Raw genomic sequence first — 19,842 nt, forward strand, 5'->3', positions numbered from 1 at the left:
ATTAAAGTTTTTGCTTTAATATTTCACTAGTTTGAATTGTTCTTGGTAAAGTGCAGGGAGAATTGATGCTGTCATTAAATCCTGTTTCAATGGATTTCTTCCATCGTCCATGAAACAAAAGGAGCTGAAAGGTTTGATTAGTTTCACTGGACGAAGGTCCAGGAGCCAAAAATGGCCCCAAACAAACACACCAACAGAATAAACCTCCTGCTGTAAATTTAATCCAGCCTCAGATTTAATCCCAGAAGCAGGATTACTGCAGCAGAGACCCACAGCACCACACATCCTCCTCCTCACTCCCATCATAAACACACTCTGTTTATGATAGAAAATGTTTTTACTGTAAACACTCCCAAACAACCTGCAGGGATCTCCTGGTTGCTATGGAGACCAGGTGATCCCCCCCCCCCCCCCCCCGGCCCTCTCTGTAAGCCCCGCCCTCTCTGTAAGCCCCGCCCTCTCTGTAAGCCCCGCCCCTTTATTTGTTTAAATCATTTTGAAATCCTTCAGTTTCCCATAACATTTTATGTTATGCTTTTTAAAATGTCACCAAAAACAACACAACATGAATTTTGGCTGCAGCAAACAGAAAGTAAAGGCTGCAGCTAGCAGGCGGTTTCCTGCCTCTGGTAAGGCGCAGACTGTAGCCGGGTCGGGTCGCGACCTCAGGACTTATTCTGCAAAAGTGTTTCCGATTCCTCTAAGAGGAAAAACCACGTCAAGCCAAACATCGAGGAACGAATTTTGTATAAAAAGCGTCAGTGAAAATAAAGGATGTTCAGGTTTTCCTCCAGTTCAGAGCAGAACTGGAAATGAAGTTTCCCAGATTTTATTAAAGTTTGCAAAGCGTCCAGCCTCATCTCAGCGCTGATAGCCTCTCGCTGAAACGTCTGAATGAAGCATTAAGCAACATTAACGTCTGAAAGTCTCTGCAGACGAATCGCTGCTCCTCCTGCTGCGTCTTTGTTTTAAAGCCGAGTTAAATCAGTTGAGCTTCAGAGCTTTTTGTTCCACCTGCACTTTTGCTGCCATTGTTCAGGTTGTCCTGCTCTTACATGCATGTCTTTTATTTCTGGACTTATCGATTCATTAGAGCTTCCTGTTTGTCTCCCTGCAGCACCATTAACGCTCCTCCGTCCCCGGCCTCTGAAAGGACGCGTCTCCGCACGTCTTTTATGTTCGCTCCTCTTCTTTTATCAATATTCATGTGCAATGAAGATATTTTTTTTTTCCTTTAATGTTCCTCAGGTTGTTCAACCAGCTGACAGGAGAATGAAACATCGGCTCTTTATTAGAGTTTAGCTTCGGTTTACTTACAGATGTGTGAACATCTGGACCCACAAACAGAAACGTCACCCGAGATGCATGGAAGCAAAAATGATTCAGATAAATTAACCTTTTAATGCAGCAGTGGAATCTAACGCCGGCATCTTTAGAAACTTTAAACCTGGACTTCCTGTTTCCACAAGACATAAAATGATGCAACACAAACCCTGTTAGTGTATTCAAAATGAGAAAGACAAGAGAGCAGGTCAGTGACTGAGTGAAATGATGAAAACTGTTTGCTTTTTTCATCTTTTCTTGTTTCTCAAATCAAACTCATTTGTTCATTTTCAGTTTTATGCAGCAGCTTAAACTGCAAATACAACAGATTGAAATAAAGTTTCTCAGTTATAAATCTAAAGATTTATGTAAATTTTTCTCTTCCAGAAAAAATTAAGCTGCAAACTTTTCAAGAAACTCAGTTAATGATCATTATTTTTAATATTTGATTGATTGTTATAGTTTAGTTAGAAGTAAAAAGCATTTAGTAGACTAATAATTAAATGAATCCAGAGCTAGTGATTAGCTCTCATTGACAGAAAATCAGACTCATCAACATTCAGATTATTTATGGACGCTTCATTTTGCTGCGTTACAATCAGAACTGTCCTGTTGTTGGATTCTTCATGCTTTTTTAATTTCCAGCTCCACTTTACAGGAAGTCCTGCTGCGTCCGTCAGCCGCTGACAAATGAGTCAACAATGAGAAGCAGCAGGTGGGGGAGGGGCACTGGAGGTAACCGTGTCAACGCAGCTGAGTTATTAGGAGACAGATGACCCACATGCAAACAAGCAGGCTGCTGTTTAATTCACAGCCATTGATTTCCTTTTTCCAATTAATAATTGTAATTAGAGGCAGCATATTTCAGCCGGACGGTCGATGGCGCCGCGCCGCGCCGCCGGACAGCCGGGATGGATGACACACTTCCCCGCTGCCAGGCCTGGAGTGAGGCGTCAGTTTACTGTGACACTGACGTGTGTGTGTGTGTGTGTGTGTGTGTGTGTGTGTGTGTGTGTGTGTGTGTGTGTGTGTGATGGAGGTTTTCCTGTTAATGAGGCCATTTTCATGTCCAGATAATAAGCGGGGGAAGTGGCCGCGCGTTAATCAATGCTCAGGTCTGCGGGCAGCCGCCGCTTCAGGACGCTGCGTGTTTTCTGGCGCTAAATAATTGCCGCCATTAGCGCTCGTCAACAACTTTTGGTGTGGGATGATGCATGAGATGAGACAAGCTTTCACTTCATCACTTAATGGTATCTGTGTGCGTTCGGCCCGCGCTTTCTTCTTGGGTAATTGTATTTTAATGATCTCTTTTTACGCAAACTTGGAGCATGAATCTGAGATCAGGTGTCATGGCTGCTGGCGTGCGGCTGTCCTCCCACCGACCCGCCCGAGAATCTGCAGAGGTGATGGTGTCATGCAGGAAGATGGGAAACTGAAGAAGGTTTAACACGGTTCCCTAAACCTTCTGGATCATAGAATGATTTAAAACAGAAGAAAGGAAACCAGGAAAATCTCTGAGCAAGAAAAATGATCAAAGAATCTCCAGACGAGAAAAAATTTTGAAACACTGAACTAATTAAAACCAGGAAAGACTGAAAACATTTCAGTCTGAACTAATGAAACAACCAGAGAGAAAAACATCCTCATCCCTACAGAACAACACGGTGGAGGCAGCATCATGCTGCGGGGATGGAGTCTGTCAGCTCTCTCCCTCCGTTTGACGAGTTTGGCTTCGAGAGAGAAAAGTTTTTTTTTCAGCAGGTTTTGTATCTTATTGCAACCAGATTGTTAATCAATCAATGAGTTTTGCAACTCACAGCGAGCAACTTTCTTCTTTCGCAGGTTTCGCATGTCGTTGGAAGGTTTTCTAATGAGAAACGTTCTCTTTAAAAAGATTTATTCTAATTTATTTCCAGTGATTTTCTGTACTTCAGGAATCAAGTTCAAGCAGATTGTTTTCAGAGCTGAAATAAAAGCTGCTGTGAATCTTTACAGTCAACCGGTGAATAAATCCGAGAAGCAGCGAGTCGCTCTGCGTTCAGCTGCAGTCCTGCTCAACTTTCCTTCCAGCTCAATGTGAAGGGAAGCTTTTGCTCTCATTCTGTTTCTGAGCGCGTCGCGTCCTGCAGGACAGCCGCTCCATAAAAGGGTCAGTCGAGTGTCATCGTAATTCCACGGCTGGAGTGGCTCTCCGTCCGGCTTCAGGGCATCGGCAGCAGACAACAGAGCGGCTCTCACGCGCCGGCCCTTCACCGAGGTCAAGACCGCTTCAAGTGTGAAACGACCGCAGGAGAAGAAAGGAACCAGCGTGGCGGCCATTTTTACTCTCTTCTTCTCCCAGCAAATGTAAAGTGGAGAAAGAAGGCTGATGAATAATTCCAGTCCATTTTCAAAGTCAGAGGAGAGGAGAGGAGAGAGAGGAGAGGAGAGGAGAGGAGAGGAGAGGAGAGGAGAGGAGAGGAGAGGAGAGGAGAGGAGAGGAGAGGAGAGGAGAGGAGAGGAGAGGAGAGGAGGCGAGGCCTCTTCAGCTGAAAGGCCGTAAACAAGCCCCTGTGGAAATTAATCAGGAAGAAATGGAGAGGAAGATGAAGAAGATGAGGAAGAGGAGTGAACGCCGAGTGGTCGACCCGTTAGCTTCCTTAATAGCGTGTCCGTCATGAGTTTGGGCTCCCCAGCTGCAGGTGGAGGATGGGTAATGAAAAGGTTTCTGAGGTGACGAGGTGGCCCTTCCTCGCTCCTCTTCCTCGCTCCTCTTCCTCTGAGACGCTGAAGATTGATGGAGGAAGAAGAGTTTGATAGGAAAACAACGGTCTGGTTTCAGAAACATAAACTGTGGCTTCATAATCAAACGGCTGCAGAGCGACAAAACGGAAAACATTCTCTGAATCCGGCCATGTTTGGTCGCATTTTAATTGACAAAACATTTTCAATTCAGAGACAAGTCTTATTCTATCCAGTCTTATTCAGGGAGCATCTGTAGAAATGTGGGAGCTGACATTAGCATTAGTTGCTACTATTTAGCAATGAGATGCTATTTTAGGCAGTAAAGAGGACATGGTTCACTCCAGCTGCGGTGTGGCCTAGTCAAAGTCTGGGCTTAGACGTGACCTTCAACATGCAGTTCCTGCCAGAAAACCCTCGGATGTGTCTGAATTAAACACATTCAGTAAAGTAGAGGAGGTCAAGGGTCATCCAGGTGAGGATGAGCAAACATTTTAACACTGACCTGCTTCCTGAACAGATGAAGGTTTGACAGTGAAATGCTGCCATGTGATGTCATCAGCTGGTTCTTATCAGACATGTTCCTGGTGCTGCTGCCGGTTAGACGCCGAGGTGTGCTGCTGCTGCCTGACCTCTGATTAGCTCCTGCTGCTGAGGAGAGAGAGGTCAGAGGTCGCAGCTGAAGCCTCTGAAGGAAGTCGGGACTGAAACGGTCCTCTGACCTTTGTGAAGACGCCCGACTCCAGCATAATGAACAGGATGAAGTTCCTCTCAGCTTCCGTCTGAAATGTTCATCTAAATTGTCAGAAAAGATTCTGACATTTGGGCCAAAACGCTTCAGGAATCAGTTGCTCTGCAATCAAAACCATTTCCGAAAAAGAAGCCGCAGAAATTCCTCCAAACACCCGCAGTGACATTTCAGGCTCTGTAATTCAGCCGACCGGCAGGAAACGCTGAAGGATCGTTTTTCTCCGACCCAGCAGGAGGAACCGGGCCTCCCAGAGCTGGTCTCTGTCGGATGCTGCGGTGAAATTTGATTAAAAAGTTTTGTTGGTAAATTAATTTTGAGCAAACACAGAGGGGGGGGAAAGGGAGAGCATGCTGATGCAGCTGCAGGCAGTAATTGGACTTGGCAACAGGGGGAACCTGGATGTTCTGCAGGTTCTGCTGAGTCCGGGTCCATCTGGACGGATCAGGACCGCCAGCGCGGACGCTCAGAGGTCCTGGTCCGTTCATTAAAGTCTGATTGAAGATGTCTGTTTGCAGCCAATTTCAGGTGTGAGTGTAAACGTTGTGTTGGGGGCGTGGCCAGCCGTAGCTTGTTTGGATTTAAAGTGACAGAGGCCCTGAAACAGGAGAACTGAACTGGCTGAAATCTGATTATATAAGAATGATTTTGTGCATAAAATACTTTATAACCCTGATAGATCTATAACAACCTGTCAAATCGGTCAGCTTTAAAGCGACACTGATAGGCGATGAGATGCTAACGCTACAGGTGGAGCTACTCCACAGAAACAAAATGCAAAGCTACAATGGGAGCTTTGCATCTTGGGAGCTTCATTTCCGCCAGTTCGCTTTAACCCAACTCCAGTCCATCTTTCTAGTCAAAGTCCAGTTCAGTTGGAGAGGTATAAAAGCTACTTGACCTCTGATCTCTGGTCCTCCAGACCTCAGATGGGGTCGATTTGAATGTGAAAGCCAAGCGGACCAGAGAGCGCTCCAAAAGCAGGAAGCGAACTACAGTGCAGGGCATTCTGGGTAAATCCAACCAAAGCTAACATGCTAGCCTAGCGCTAGCAGCAGAAATGGCTCCTGGTCTTCAGCCAAAGACTAAAGAGAAATCCTCCAACACTAAAATCTGACGCCTCCATCGTGTTTCATCTGGTGAAGAAGGAAGTTGCTCTCAGCGTCTTCAATGGTTCTTGGTGCAGCGCCCCCACAGGCCAGAAGGGGAACAGGTTGCTTTGACTCAGAACCACAGCAGCTGGAGATGTTAAATGTTCTGGTCCAAAAAGAACTGGACTATCAGGAGGGAAACATCCTAAATGACTGCAGTGAAACTTCCAGTCTGCTATAAACATGCCAGTTTCTTCTGAATGGGGTCCAAGAAGGGACAGAACCCAGCGGATGATCCAGATAATGGTGGCTGACCTCGCCGTTTCACTCGTCCAACGCAGGCAACAGGTCCTGTCTGCCTAATGACGCTTGTGTTAATGAGCAGCGATGAAGAGGCGGGGAGGAAGAATCCAGATTAAACCAACGAAAACAGAGAGATAAAAACATCTTTGGGTTCAGTTGGATGTTTAACGGCGCGAGCGTCTCACAGCGTCTTAACGAGACAATTAAAACTCGCTTCAGAGAAGAAGACCTCGCCGCTCTGAGGACAGGATTTTCCAGTCGTTGCTGAAAGTTTCATTTCCAGTGAGAGCAACAGAGAGGGAGGTGAAAAGGTTTCCACTGGCTCTCATTAACCTCCCAGCCAGAACTGGACCGGGCTGGGGGTCGGCACAGGGTCTGGGAGAAATGCTGACTCCCTGATTTAAGACACAAGACAGAAGGAAACATCAGCAGGGACAATTTTCTAAACGGAGAGCTGCAGCTAATGAAGGCTGTGATGCCAGGAAGAGGTAAAATCCAGTGGTCACTAAACATTAATTAATCACATCTTCATCAACAAAATAATCAACGTTTTCAATTCAAACCCATTTAAACTGTTAGTTTAATATAGTAGTAAGAGTCAGGTCGAAGCGGACTGGAGTCGGGTCGAAGCGGACTGGAGTCGGGTCGAAGCGGACTGGAGTTGGTTTGAAGCGGACTGGAGTCGGGTCGAAGCGGACTGGAGTCGGTTTGAAGCGGACTGGAGCCGGGTCGAAGCGGACTGGAGTCGGGTCGAAGCGGACTGGAGTCGGGTCGAAGCGGACTGGAGTTGGTTTGAAGCGGACTGGAGTCGGGTCGAAGCGGACTGGAGTCGGGTCGAAGCGGACTGGAGTTGGTTTGAAGCGGACTGGAGTCGGGTTGAAGTGGACTGGAGTTGGTTTGAAAGTGGACTGGAGTCGGGTCAAAGCGGACCGGAGTCGGGTCGAAGCGGACTGGAGTCGGGTTGAAGTGGACTGGAGTCAGTTTGAAGTGGACTGGAGTCGGTTTGAAGTGGACTGGAGTCGGGTCGAAGCGGACTGGAGTTGGTTTGAAGTGGACTGGAGTCGGTTTGAAGGGGACTGGAGTTGGTTTGAAGTGGACTGGAGTTGGTTTGAAAGTGGACTGGAGTCGGGTCAAAGCGGACCGGAGTCGGGTCGAAGCGGACTGGAGTCGGGTTGAAGTGGACTGGAGTCAGTTTGAAGTGGACTGGAGTCGGTTTGAAGTGGACTGGAGTCGGGTCGAAACGGACTGGAGTTGGTTTGAAGTGGACTGGAGCCGGGTCGAAGCGGACTGGAGCCGGGTCGAAGCGGACTGGAGTCGGGGTGAAGCGGACTGGAGTTGGTTTGAATCGGACTGGACATGGATATTGGGACTGATGCAGCCTTAGTGACTCCAGCCTGGATTGACTGACAGGTGGAAGTTTATGGTTGCATATTTACTCTGAAAGCAAGAATCTGAAGAAGAGTCAGATGAAAAACGCGGAGCGTTTTGATCAGGCGGAGCAGCAGGACTGACTCATAACTCATCAGCTCCTGATCCTCAGCTCTGGACCTGAATATCAGCAGAGGAGACATGAAGACACGAGTATCAGGCGCTTTGTCTCCTCTCAGCTGCTAATTAACTCCATCAGTTTAACTTTCTGCTCTGACTTCACCGCAGGGGAAATGTAAAACACCGGCGCATCCCGGGGGCCCGACGCTCCGGCTGAAGCCCTTGAACTCTGTGACCCCCCCGATAAAAACACTAACTAAGGAAGGCGAGCGAGCGCCGGGGTCTAATTGATACAGGAGGTAATCTTCATGAAGGGCCGCTGCTCCTTTTCAGCTCCTGCCGGGGCTTACTTCATGCCTCCCAGAGTCAATTGCTTGCTGCAGGTGGAATTGGCTTCTTTTTGTCTCCCAGAGGAGGGATGACCTTCCCATCCCATTCAGAGCGCCGAGGCGCTGCCCCGCACCGCCGGGGATAGACGACTCAGGAATCCTGTCACGTACGTCTGCAACCTGTCGCCTCGCTTTACTCCAGGCTTCTTTAAAGTGTTTCACCTTGCAAAGCTGCAGCTTTTCCCTCCTGGAGCTTCTTTATCAGCTGCGTTTCATGAACAAATGTTTGGTGATGCAGGAGGAACGGCTTTAATCTGGGACTCAGCTGCTGTAAAGCACATTTTAAAGTTCATTAAGCAATCAGGAAGTGACGCATTGACTTTTAATATAAAGAGAAAACTATTATTAATCATAACAAGTATTTAAAAACAACATGAAAGGCTTAAAGAGGCTTTTTAAAATTTAATTTAAACTTATTAGAAAGAAGACCTTTCATCCTCAGAAGTTCATTTCAAGGGTTGCAGTTTGTAACAAATAATTTTAATAATTTGTTACAATATATAATAAGCAAATATGTATTGTTAAACGTTATAATTTTACTATTTAGTAAATAGCTAATATTACATATTTATAATTAGTTTTTCCAAATTTATAAACCACCAACATATACTATGTAATATATTATATATAACAATAAAAGGACCTATTTTTATATTTAATTTATTAATATAGTTACATAAACATATATGAACAATGTATAATAAATATATGATTGTTATTTTATTATTGAATAATTTTAATAATTCAGTCATTTAATATAAAATACTTATATATTTATTCTTTAACATTGTAATATATAATATTCAGCACCATATATTTCTCATAATATGATTATGATTTAATATGGTTGAATTTGTTATATTAATTTATTATTACATATTTATTACTATTATAACTATTATTTTAATTTATTTATATGTTTAATTATTTTATCTAATTTATTTATTGATGCATAAATCAGTTTTTTATGAATAAAAAGGTAAAAAAGAAGCAACAGCATGTTCTGTTTTTGTGCCTGAATGATAAGATGATGAACTGGTTCATGTTCAACAGTCATTTCAGGGATCAAGTCTTAAAACAGATCAGTTGAAAGTGAGCAAAGATGTGTCTCCATGTTGCATTTCTGAAGATTTTCTGCATCAGTCTGCTTTCTGCTGCCGCTCCCACAAACATGGAGACTTTTTTTTTTTATCTCCGTCGCAGTCGAAGCAAAGCAAGCTGATGATGCAACGCAATAAAATCCTGCAGGGCCAGAGGTGGCGGCATGAAGCAGAAGTTAGGAGACTGAAACAAACTCTGGGCCACTGGGAAAGCGTTTCCTGCAGACTGATGTGTTCTCCTGCTGGAGGAAGTGACAGCATGAAGGAACACACACGTGCCAGGAGAGATGAAGAGCTGCAGATCCATCACTCTGCAGCTCAGAGCTGCGCTGTGGCATGGCGATAAGGAGCGAAGCGATCCACAGCCGGACCTTAACGGGATTTTTCCAACGCTTTGGAGGTAAACTGGAAAAGTCAGCTGAATAGAAACATCCAGGCAGGATTTCAGATTCCTTGTGTTCAGGGAATATTTTCTTTTTTTCCACCTGCATCAATCAGACCAAACAGAGGCAGATGCTGCTGCTGCTGCTGCTGCTGCTGCTGCTGCTGCTGCTGCTGCTGCTGCTGCTGCTGCTGCTGCAGCTGCTGCTGCTGCATCCTCTTGTTTCCCTGCAGGTCCTGATGGCTGAACATGTTCAGCCTCCTGTTGCTCTTTATTAGGATGAATAATCACACTTTTCCTTTTTCCATCTCAGACTGTCCAGTTTCATCCATTAAAGGAAAAACAACCAAACAGAGCAGCTGATCAGTAAAAAGGCATGTTAGAGTAAACTGCTGAGACGTCTGTTTCCATGACAACAAATGGAAACCTGTGCGGACTTTAAAACTGTGCTAATAAAAGAGCAGCAGGACACTGAGCTCTCAACCTTCTGATGGAGTGTAATGTCTGACAAACCATCAAGATTTCAGCTGCAGAGTTCTCGAGCTTCAACAAACCTCCACAGAACTTCAATTAGAGGAACAAACTCTCCCAACCAACCAGAGACCAAACCAGAAGCCAAACCTCTGCATCCATCCAGGGACCAAACCAGAAGCCAAACCTCTGCATCCATCCAGGGACCAAACCAGAAGCCAAACCTCTGCATCCATCCAGGGACCAAACCTGAAGCCAAACCTCTGCATCCATCCAGGGACCAAACCAGAAGCCAAACCTCTGCATCCATCCAGGGACCAAACCTGAGCCCATCCAAACACCGAACCGCTCCAACTACAGACCAAACCTCTACATCAAGAGTTTTCTGGGCCTCAGTGAGTTAATGATCATGTCCAAGTTCATTGTCCCATTTATAGTTTCCAAATTCAACATGTTTCCCTGTGAGGAGGAGTCCGTCCTGCAGGCAGATGACCCAACCCATACCATGGTGCAACCTCCCACCATCAGAGACTGAGTGTTGGGACTCTGATGGTTCTGATGGTTCCTGCTTTTCCACCAAACATCTGGAGCACTGACCCGTCCATGTTCCACTGGGTGACGGTCCTCCGAGCCCAGAGAAGCTGCTTCCTGCTCTGAGGAAAAAAGCAAGCTAGCGATAGCTCTCATGCTAACATTAGCCTTGTAGCTAATATAAGTATTTCAGCAATTTTTTATGTATTACCTATGGTTAGCGGTTGTCGTCTGTCACATACGTAACTAAACAATCAAATTAAATGACATTTAATAATGTAAAGGTGACCTCTAATGCTTCCATGAACAGGTTTGGACAAGTAGGCAGAATTTCCTCGACAGGACAGTTTGTTTTCCTTCCATCCAGATGGTTTTGTTTTAACAATTTGAAGTTTAGGACTCCAAAGTTTGATGGACAGGAAACATCATTTTACCTCCAGCGAGCCCCATAGCTCACAAGGCAGGCAATAACACCAACTACTGGATCCAGAACGACAGACTAGGATTTCTGATGGTTTCTGTGGGCAATTTTTTCCGACAGTTGGAATGTTTTCCGTCTTCCAGATGGAAAACATCCAAACAGAAAGTCAGCATGGCTCCAGATCCCAGGTGACCTCTGAAAAACCTACCTGACTTCACTTGTAACCCTGAAAAACATCAAATAAAATAATGAAGTTTGTTCTGAAAACTTTTACTCCACACTTCAAAAGTGAACTTCCACAGCTTTATTTTGTTTATTGATACCGATGTTCATCAGGTGTGATTAAAAACTGTTGATCGATGAATCCCTGACAGCTTCGCTAACTCATCACACCTGCTTCATGTTTCCAACCAGCCGGTCTGCAGCACCGACACATTACGCCTTTATCAACACATATTACAGCTAAATTAAAAAAATACTGCAAACATCATGAAGGAGGCGGCTCTCATCCAGAGTTAAAGCGGCAGTACAGACCAAACATGACCTCAGGATCCGTCTTCTAAAACATCTGAAAATCAGCTAAACTCAACATCTGTGTCAGAGGAAAGATTCGCTCTCACTGCGCAACTGAAGAAATTTTGCTGCAGGTGGAAAACAGATAAAAATGTTTCCCACCTGCAGATTCACCTGAGGAACAGATGAAGGTGTTAAGATGAAATAAACTACCACAGAAGGAGATGGAAACTTATGTCATCCTGAGTGTTTGGTTTCTTTTTCTTCTCTCTAAGAGGGACTTTGTGGCCAATCAATACTTCATCGTTCACCTCGGTGAAGATTTACCTAACCTCTGCTGCAGCCCAGCAGGGACAATAAAAACAGATAAACAAAGACAGAGCGCGGGCGCTGAAGGGGGCTCATTAAGAGCCGATGGACCCCAAATCCCTCTTTAACAAACACACACACACATTCCCTTCAGTTTAGATACAGCATTTAAAACTCCTACCACTTCCAGTGTAATTTTAACCAAAACACAATTTAGCTACCAGTTTGTAGTATAAAAGTCTCATTACTAAGAATTTAAACAATTAATTTACTTACGATTGTTGACTAATGGCTTATTAGATTAAAATTATTCCAATAGATTAACTTATAACTTCCACTTACTGTTGTAGTTTGGCTGCCATCCCACAGAGGGCGCCACTGGTCATCCATAAGAAGACCCAGTTGTTACAGAAATTAAGATGGCAGCCATATTAGATTGGGAAAGTGGGATGATAAATTCTCTTCCTACAGCTCTGAATAGAAATGTAAACCCTCTACAAACTCCAAAATTACCAATGTGCTTCGAAGTCAATAAAGTCTGCGCTCTTTCTCACTGACAAAACATCTGCATGAATATTCCTCTGTTCATGAGGATTAAGTGCTTCACGTTTTATTTCACTCTTTTATTTCTCAATTCAGCAACTGAGGAGGTTACTGTTTTATTATATCTTCTAAATATATCTAAACTTAATGTGAAAAAAAAAACAAAATTGTTAGTTTATTCAGTTAGTTGTTAATAGACAAAAAATAAAGATAATTGCTTCATGTTATGGAATGACAGTCGACCTTAATACAAGAAAAAACTCAGGTTTTTAAGAAAAATGTCGCTCATAAATCAATTGTTGGGATCTATCACCTTCAGATTAACTCAATTGATAACCTCTGTTTTGTACAAATGCACAAAATATAATGATAGGACTTTTATTTTGATGGCCACGATTGCTTTCATAATAACAATTGTTCATTAAGAAAGCAATAGACCCCCATTTGCTGATATGCCTCAGCAAATGTGTTGAATACCTTTGAAGAACTTAGTTTAGCATTTAAATATGACTAATGTTAAAAAAGGAAAAAAAAGCTAAATCCAGAGTTTTCTACAAGACATAGATTCCTTTCTATTTCTCTGCTGAAATCGAGCGTACAGCTGTGCTTAGTGTGGAGAACATATAATAGTGTTTAAAGATTACAATTTCACCCGCAACCATGAGATGAAACAAGAAAGAAGTACAAGAATTTGACTGATGCGGAGCAGGATGAGCTTCAGAGGAAAACTAGTGAAACCAAGACAGCAACAACATTTTTAAAAAGCTCCACTCTTCCAGAGATGCAGCAGTCAGGACCAGTTTTGCTAAACTCCACAAAATTACAAGATATGGCAAGGTATTCTCTGATGGGGAGTTTACTCTGTTTGGTGGAGTCTACAGAGAAATTAGTAGACATATAACCCTGTCTAATGTGCAATAAATCAATTGATTGCATGATCAATTGAAATGACCTCAATAATTTCCATTTGCATAATTTATTGTTTTTCTCTTTCTTTTCTGTTCTATCAAAAACTGGAAAAGTCTTCAGAAGTCTACAAAAGTCTTCAACTCGCTCATTTTTAAGAACAATTTAAGACTTCATAATTCATTTTCTTTGTTGTTCCTGTGTTAAATATTCATTAGGACTGAAAGTTCATTGATATTTGAGAATGTGTTCTTGCATTATTATGCCCATACCATTATATTACATGAAAATGGTCTCAACACAATTTGTCATTCTGCTAAGTTTGTTATCGCAAAAGGCATGCGACAATGCTACTGTGCACCGCAATGAGTCGGATTGAGAACACTGCTGCCAAAAACCCCAGAAAATTGTGACTTGTTTTATGTGGTGGATTGTCATATATTAATAAAGTTATGATGCCGTTTCAAAAATGCTGCAAAAAATACACATTTTCAAAATTCTTTTTAGAAAGTTAAGCAGTACAAAAGGTTTGTACTTCACACTTCCTGGATGAACGGTTTGGTTGACAGTTTGATATGTTTGCTTTACTGTTAGTTATTGATGTAATTTGATGCTGCAATTCTACATTGTTGAATAACTAAACATTGCAAAAACTGAAATGTCTAAAAAGTGAGACTGTTGAGATAATGAAGAACTTCTAAATAAAATAAAAACAGGAGCTATACATGGCCTTTGAATATGATTGAAATTTCTTCTATGGCCACTTTAGAATCTTTATGATTTTGCTTTTGTGCCCATGAGGTCCGTTGGTCCTCAGAAGACACATACTGGACCCGGTCACATAAAGTCATATAAACAAACACACACACACACACACACACACACACACACACACACACACACACACACACACACACACACACACACACACACACACACACACACACACACACACACACACACACACACACACACACACACACACTCTTAGCTCATATTTAAACCAAAGCTGCAGAGGAAATGAGGGGACAAACAGGAAATGAGACGAATCAGCCTTGATTCGGCTCTAAGATAACATCAATAGCAACATTTTGCCACAAAGTGGCCTAAACAAAACATTTCACAAAGCTGCTGATTGGTCTGTTTCAGGGGTTGAAGGTGGTTTCAACTTCTCCATCAAGGGCTGCGTATAAAACGCTTGATTCCTGTCTGAATCCTGCAGAGGGTTTTATCAGCAGCAGACAGACGTTTGAAACTAAAGCTGAATTTATCAAAATGTGTTCAAACAGAACAGAGCTGAGAGAAGCTGGTGAATATGAAATCAGCTGAAAGGCCGACGTAGTGAGGTTAAAGGGATAGATTATTCAATAATTTTCTTCTAAATTATTAAATAAATATACATATGAGCTCAATAACAGAGATATTTAGAGATTGTTATTCCAGCCATTCAGCTTTCCAGAGTTTCTCTGATCATTCATGGAGCTTCTTTAGAAATGTGGACTCTGACATTAGCATTATCTGCTACATGTTTACCATTGAGATGCTATTTTATGCTTGAATTGCTTTGCTGACATGTGCTTTTAGCACAACAACAATGGCTTCCAGCGTCCAATCAGATCGTTTAGAAGCTCGGTCGTCCACAGCTGACTTTGGAGGATGCAATTTGTGCCTCAGATTTACGGACAAACCAGAAATACAAAAGTACAGAGTTACGACTCAGGACATTCACATGTAAATAACAAAAATTGATCAATTGTGTTAAAAATCTGTGTAATTAATCAATAGAAATAATCATGTTAAAGTCCCAACCCTAAAATTAATATTCTGTTTATGTTCTGGTCAACATCATATATTCAGAAAAATCATTTATTACCAAAAACCTTTCACTTTACTTTCTCAAAGCTGAATTTTGTTTGCTTGTTTCTGCACTTGCTGAAATAAATACCAAGCACATTTCCTCCTCTGTTGCACGGCTATTTATTCCTACTTGTTCGCTCTTTCTATTCTTTAATAAGACACATTTTAAATGCAAATCTGCTCTGAATATTCACACATTCACACATCCATGATGGAAGTAAATTTACGAGAAAAACCAAGCATCTCCAGCATGATGAGTTTTTGTGTTGCAGGCATACTCACCGCTGGAGCAGTCCACCCCCCCCCAGCCCGGCTCACACTGGCAGATATCCGGAGAAACACAGCGGCCGTGGACACACTCCTCCGTACACAGCGCTGCGGAGAAACAGGACGACCCGGATTAGCAATCTGGACCTGGAGAACCTCGCCGGGGGCTCGAAGCTCATCAAACCAACTTTTAAAGGAAAGTTTTGTTGCGATCTTTAATGAAAAATGTTTAATTTTTTTCCATTACTCAGATTTTTTGTATAAATAAATCTGCGAACTGGAGGTTAAATGCGGTTCAGGGTTAAAGTCAGAAACATTTTGAGACAACGAACAAAAACAAAGCCTCTGACCTCCTACTGCTCCTTGACAACCGCTGTGATTTTCCTCTCTGGTCCAGTTTTACATAAAACATTAGAAAGGCAGGGATTCATCTATCAACAGCTTACATTCTGACTGATCTCACTATTTATTTATTCACCAACCTGCTCTAAAATCTCTCCATTCCTGATAAGAAGTGATATCTGCATTGTACAGCAGGCAGATAAGGCAGCTCCGGCGCTCATTTCTCACCCTGAGATGGTTTCATATTTCATTATGACAGGACCTTACAGCTGAGAGCAATCAGACGCTTCAGAGCAAACAACGCCACGCTCAGAAATAAAGCAGGACGTGGCTTTATGACTCTGCTCTTATCTCATAATAAGGCAGAAGACGTCTCCTGGAGAGGCATGAAGAAGAGAGGAGAGTAAAAACTCCACAGAGGAGGAGAAGAACAGATTCATCCCCCAGATGGAAATCATCTGAAAAAATATATTTTTACTTGAAATAAATTCTGTTCATGACCTTAAAACAGTTTCATTTATTTTTGGACAAAGTGAAAATCCCTTTTATTCCAACATAAAAGGGATTTTATGCATGTAGTAAGGATATAGAAGATCCTTACTACATTAATCAGTCAATCCAGGATTTCATAATGGTTTTTGTGATTTCTCTCAATCAAAACGTTTTGGTTTTGAGGCATTAATCCAGAAAAATTTGCAAGAAATTTTATGATATTTCCACTTGCATCTGACGGTAAATGCGACTTGTTGTTTCTGACGATAATCTGAAATAAACTGAAGCTGAGAAATACCGCCACCTGCAGGGTGCAGTTAGTATCACCTAAACCCAATGGTTTTGACCATGTTTGCGAAAAATATCTATTAAAATCACAATTATGTAATAGTGTGGAAAAATGCAAAGATCTGTTGAGTTTGTGTAAATCACAAAAATCTGAAGGGATCCATCCTTACCTCCCTTATTAGACATTAAACATTTGTTTAATGTTTGAAAAATATTTTTAAGTTGCTGTTTTCCAACTTCCTGCAGGAGATAGCTGTGCTACAGTGGCGACATTCTTTCTTTTTCTTCTCTAATATTGATTCTACTTTCCAGAATTTTACACTTATTTTTGTGATTTTTTTCTTTTGCACACAAAAATCACTGATTCTTCAGTGCTACTTTAAAATATTTGCAAGGAATTTTAAACAAAAAAAAATCTACACATCGAAGAAAAAAAATGAGGAAGAATAGCAAGCAGGCCGATTGGTCACGCAAACAACTTTACTCTTTAAAGAACTTAAAATGAATGAATGAATGAATGGAAGCAGGTTCAGCATAAATATGTAAAGCAGCTCAGATCTAAAATGTTTAGTAATTGATCAGACTCTCGGTGTTTCAGTCAGAAAAAGCTGTGAGAACTTTATCGGACGGTGTTCAAACTTTTCCAACTTTAACGATTTAAGAGTTGCTGCTTCAGTTTTTGGATTCGGGGTTGGAAAGAGCAGGAAAACTTTGAGCGACTCCTCCACAGCAGCCCAGGGTTGACTAATTAACACGTTTTTTTCCAGCGTGTTTTCGGCGCGGCGGAGCTGCAGACAGCCGTTTCTCTGTTTGTCAGCTGGACTCAGACATTTTCAGGAATCTGTAGCACTGAGGCTTTCTGGGTGTCAAATGGATAAAAGCAATTTTAGATGCTGTCCTAAGCTTCCTCTCTGTTCCAGCTCACTTTTTAATTAGTGTGCAGACAAATGCACATGAAGCTGTTGACACAGGAGAAGCGAAGCTTTAACCTTCCTAAGATGAAGCTAAGTGGAGTTAGGAAGCAGAAGCAGCTTTGTCTCGGTTTCTCCAGCTCATGTGGAGAGGATGATCTAAATACTGCATCATGTCACAGATCTTCACTCTGCTGTCGTCTTTTCGCAAACATAAACCAACGAGTTGACTCGACATGCAGGATCAAACGCTGTGAGTATGACAGCTTCATGAAAACTTGAATTATTTGGACGTGGCTCTGCTGAAAGTGAAGAGCTGCAGTGAGGAGTTCAGGTGCAGACGGAGGTGAGGATGGATTTCACAGAGCTTCAGCCACTCAGGTCAATTTTACTCCGTTTTCTCTCCTTTTTTCCTCCCAGTCACACAGAATGGACTCACTTTCAAACGTTTCATTGTGTTACTGTTTTTATTATTGTGTGTGTGATGAATGCTGTCAGCGCGTTGAGTTTGTTTCGGCTCGTATTTCCATTCCTGCGGGTTTTTCACATCGTCCTTCAAACGGACAGCGAGCCGAAGTCGCCGCTTCCAGATTTATTTCTCTTCTCAGGCAGCAGCGCTCTGCAGAAACATGTTGGTGATCACATTTATATTTCTGTGAACTCCGGAACGACGGAGGCTTTTTGTCACACTGAGCATGCTCACCGACTTCTCTGTTCAAACTGAGTCTGTGAATAATGGAAAGTTTACTCAGTCCTACAAATCGCATTCAGGAAAACCAGGATCAAAACCGACTGCATCTCTGAAAGACTGAGATATTTTAATAAAGTCGTAATATCAGCAAAATAAAGATGGAAGTCATTTTAATGAGAGAAAAGCTCACAGACCAGCGCAACATGTTCAGTGAAGCTGCCTGATTTATTGAATTAATGGAAATTAATTCTAAAACCTACAAACAAATTGTAAAATTCAAATGTTCTTATCGTTTAAAATCAGGACCAAAGCTCCTGGTCGTCAAAAAGAACCTGACAGGATGCGGTTCTGGTCCAAAAATGCAAACGTTTCATTTTAAATCGGTTTCAAAACTCATTTATGTAAATAATATTAAGAAATAATTCAATGTGAAACCATTAACTCCAAGAAAAGCGTTTTACCTTTCAGTAAATGAGCTAAAGGCTGAACAGTTAAAGTTCAGGTCTGAATCCGAGTCTGAAGCAGAAGCTCCAGTTCTGATGCTGAAGGTCCAGCAGGTTCTGCTTCCTTCACTGTAAAACTTAACTGGAGCTTCGCTGTGTGTAAACTTCAGGCTGAAATTTTTCTGCTGCCCAGCATATTTTATGAGGCCGATAAAACACCTCGCAGTGTCGCGCTCAGATTTTAATAAGAAAGGCAGGAGCTGTGGTCGTCCTGGAGGAGAGATGATTAATCTTTAAAGGGACGGTGATCCTTTCATCCCGAGCAGAAAGCGCTCCACTCAGGATTACATCAGCAACGGCTCCAACAAGATTAATAGATATCAAATGAAATAATCGCTGCTTAATTCCAGCCATTGTCTCAGCGTGCTGAAGCAGCCGCCGGCGCCCTTGAATATGTAGGATGTAGAACATCAGCGAGGACGCACCTGAAGTTCTGCCACCTGCAGGAGGAGCCGTCCAGAACCCGGTTCAGTTTGAGTTCTTTTATTTTCCTCCATGACGAAACATCCCATCACTTAAAAAGTTATTTGTTTTAAAGGGGCACTGTGTGTTTTCCATATCCCACTTTATAGCACAATCAGCAACTATGTTTCCTACAACTACATAAAATCTGACTCAAATAAATATTACTTCCTGATTTGAAATTGTGCGTCTGTCTCTTTAAGAACTCCTGCTGTTTCTGAAGCTCCGCCTCCAGGCAATCATCCCAACATGGCTCCTCCATTAACCCTTTAGCAACGTTTCTACTGGAGTCACTTTGAGCAGCAGCTCCAGGAGCTCAACTGGCTGCTTGCTAAATGCTGCTGGCTAGTCTGAAGGAGCAGAGGCTGGGATTTCTCAAACATGCATGGAGCACGAATAACAATGAAAAATAATGGAAAGTCAAACTGTCACTTTAAAGGTTAAAAAATTCAACATTTCACAAATTCTAAAAGTCAGAAATTTGCTGATCTCCAAAAACAGCAGGAATATGACTGACCTTCACATGTCACTCAGTTTCCATAACAACCAGCAAATTCACTGCAAGAGTCGCTACCGTTAGCGAGCCGCTAGCTGCCACTCAGCCAATCAGAGCTGGAGTCTCTAGCGTTAGCGAGCCGCTAGCTGCCGCTCAGCCAATCAGAGCTGGAGTCTCTAGCGTTAGCGAGCCGCTAGCTGCCGCTCAGCCAATCAGAGCTGGAGTCTCCAGCGTTAGCGAGCCGCTAGCTGCCACTCAGCCAATCAGAGCTGGAGTCTCTAGCGTTAGCGAGCC

The 19,842-nt window shown here is 42.7% G+C and overlaps 1 pseudogene; it reads right to left on the minus strand.

Annotated features, from left to right (window-relative positions):
* The window catches only part of LOC129355515 (multiple epidermal growth factor-like domains protein 11), an 82,262-nt pseudogene that overhangs the window by 35,879 nt on the left and 26,541 nt on the right, over positions 1-19,842 (minus strand).

This window comes from Poeciliopsis prolifica, unplaced genomic scaffold (assembly GCF_027474105.1).
Source record: "Poeciliopsis prolifica strain line A6 unplaced genomic scaffold, Auburn_PproV2 SCAFFOLD137, whole genome shotgun sequence".
NCBI classification, from domain to species: Eukaryota; Metazoa; Chordata; class Actinopteri; order Cyprinodontiformes; family Poeciliidae; genus Poeciliopsis; species Poeciliopsis prolifica.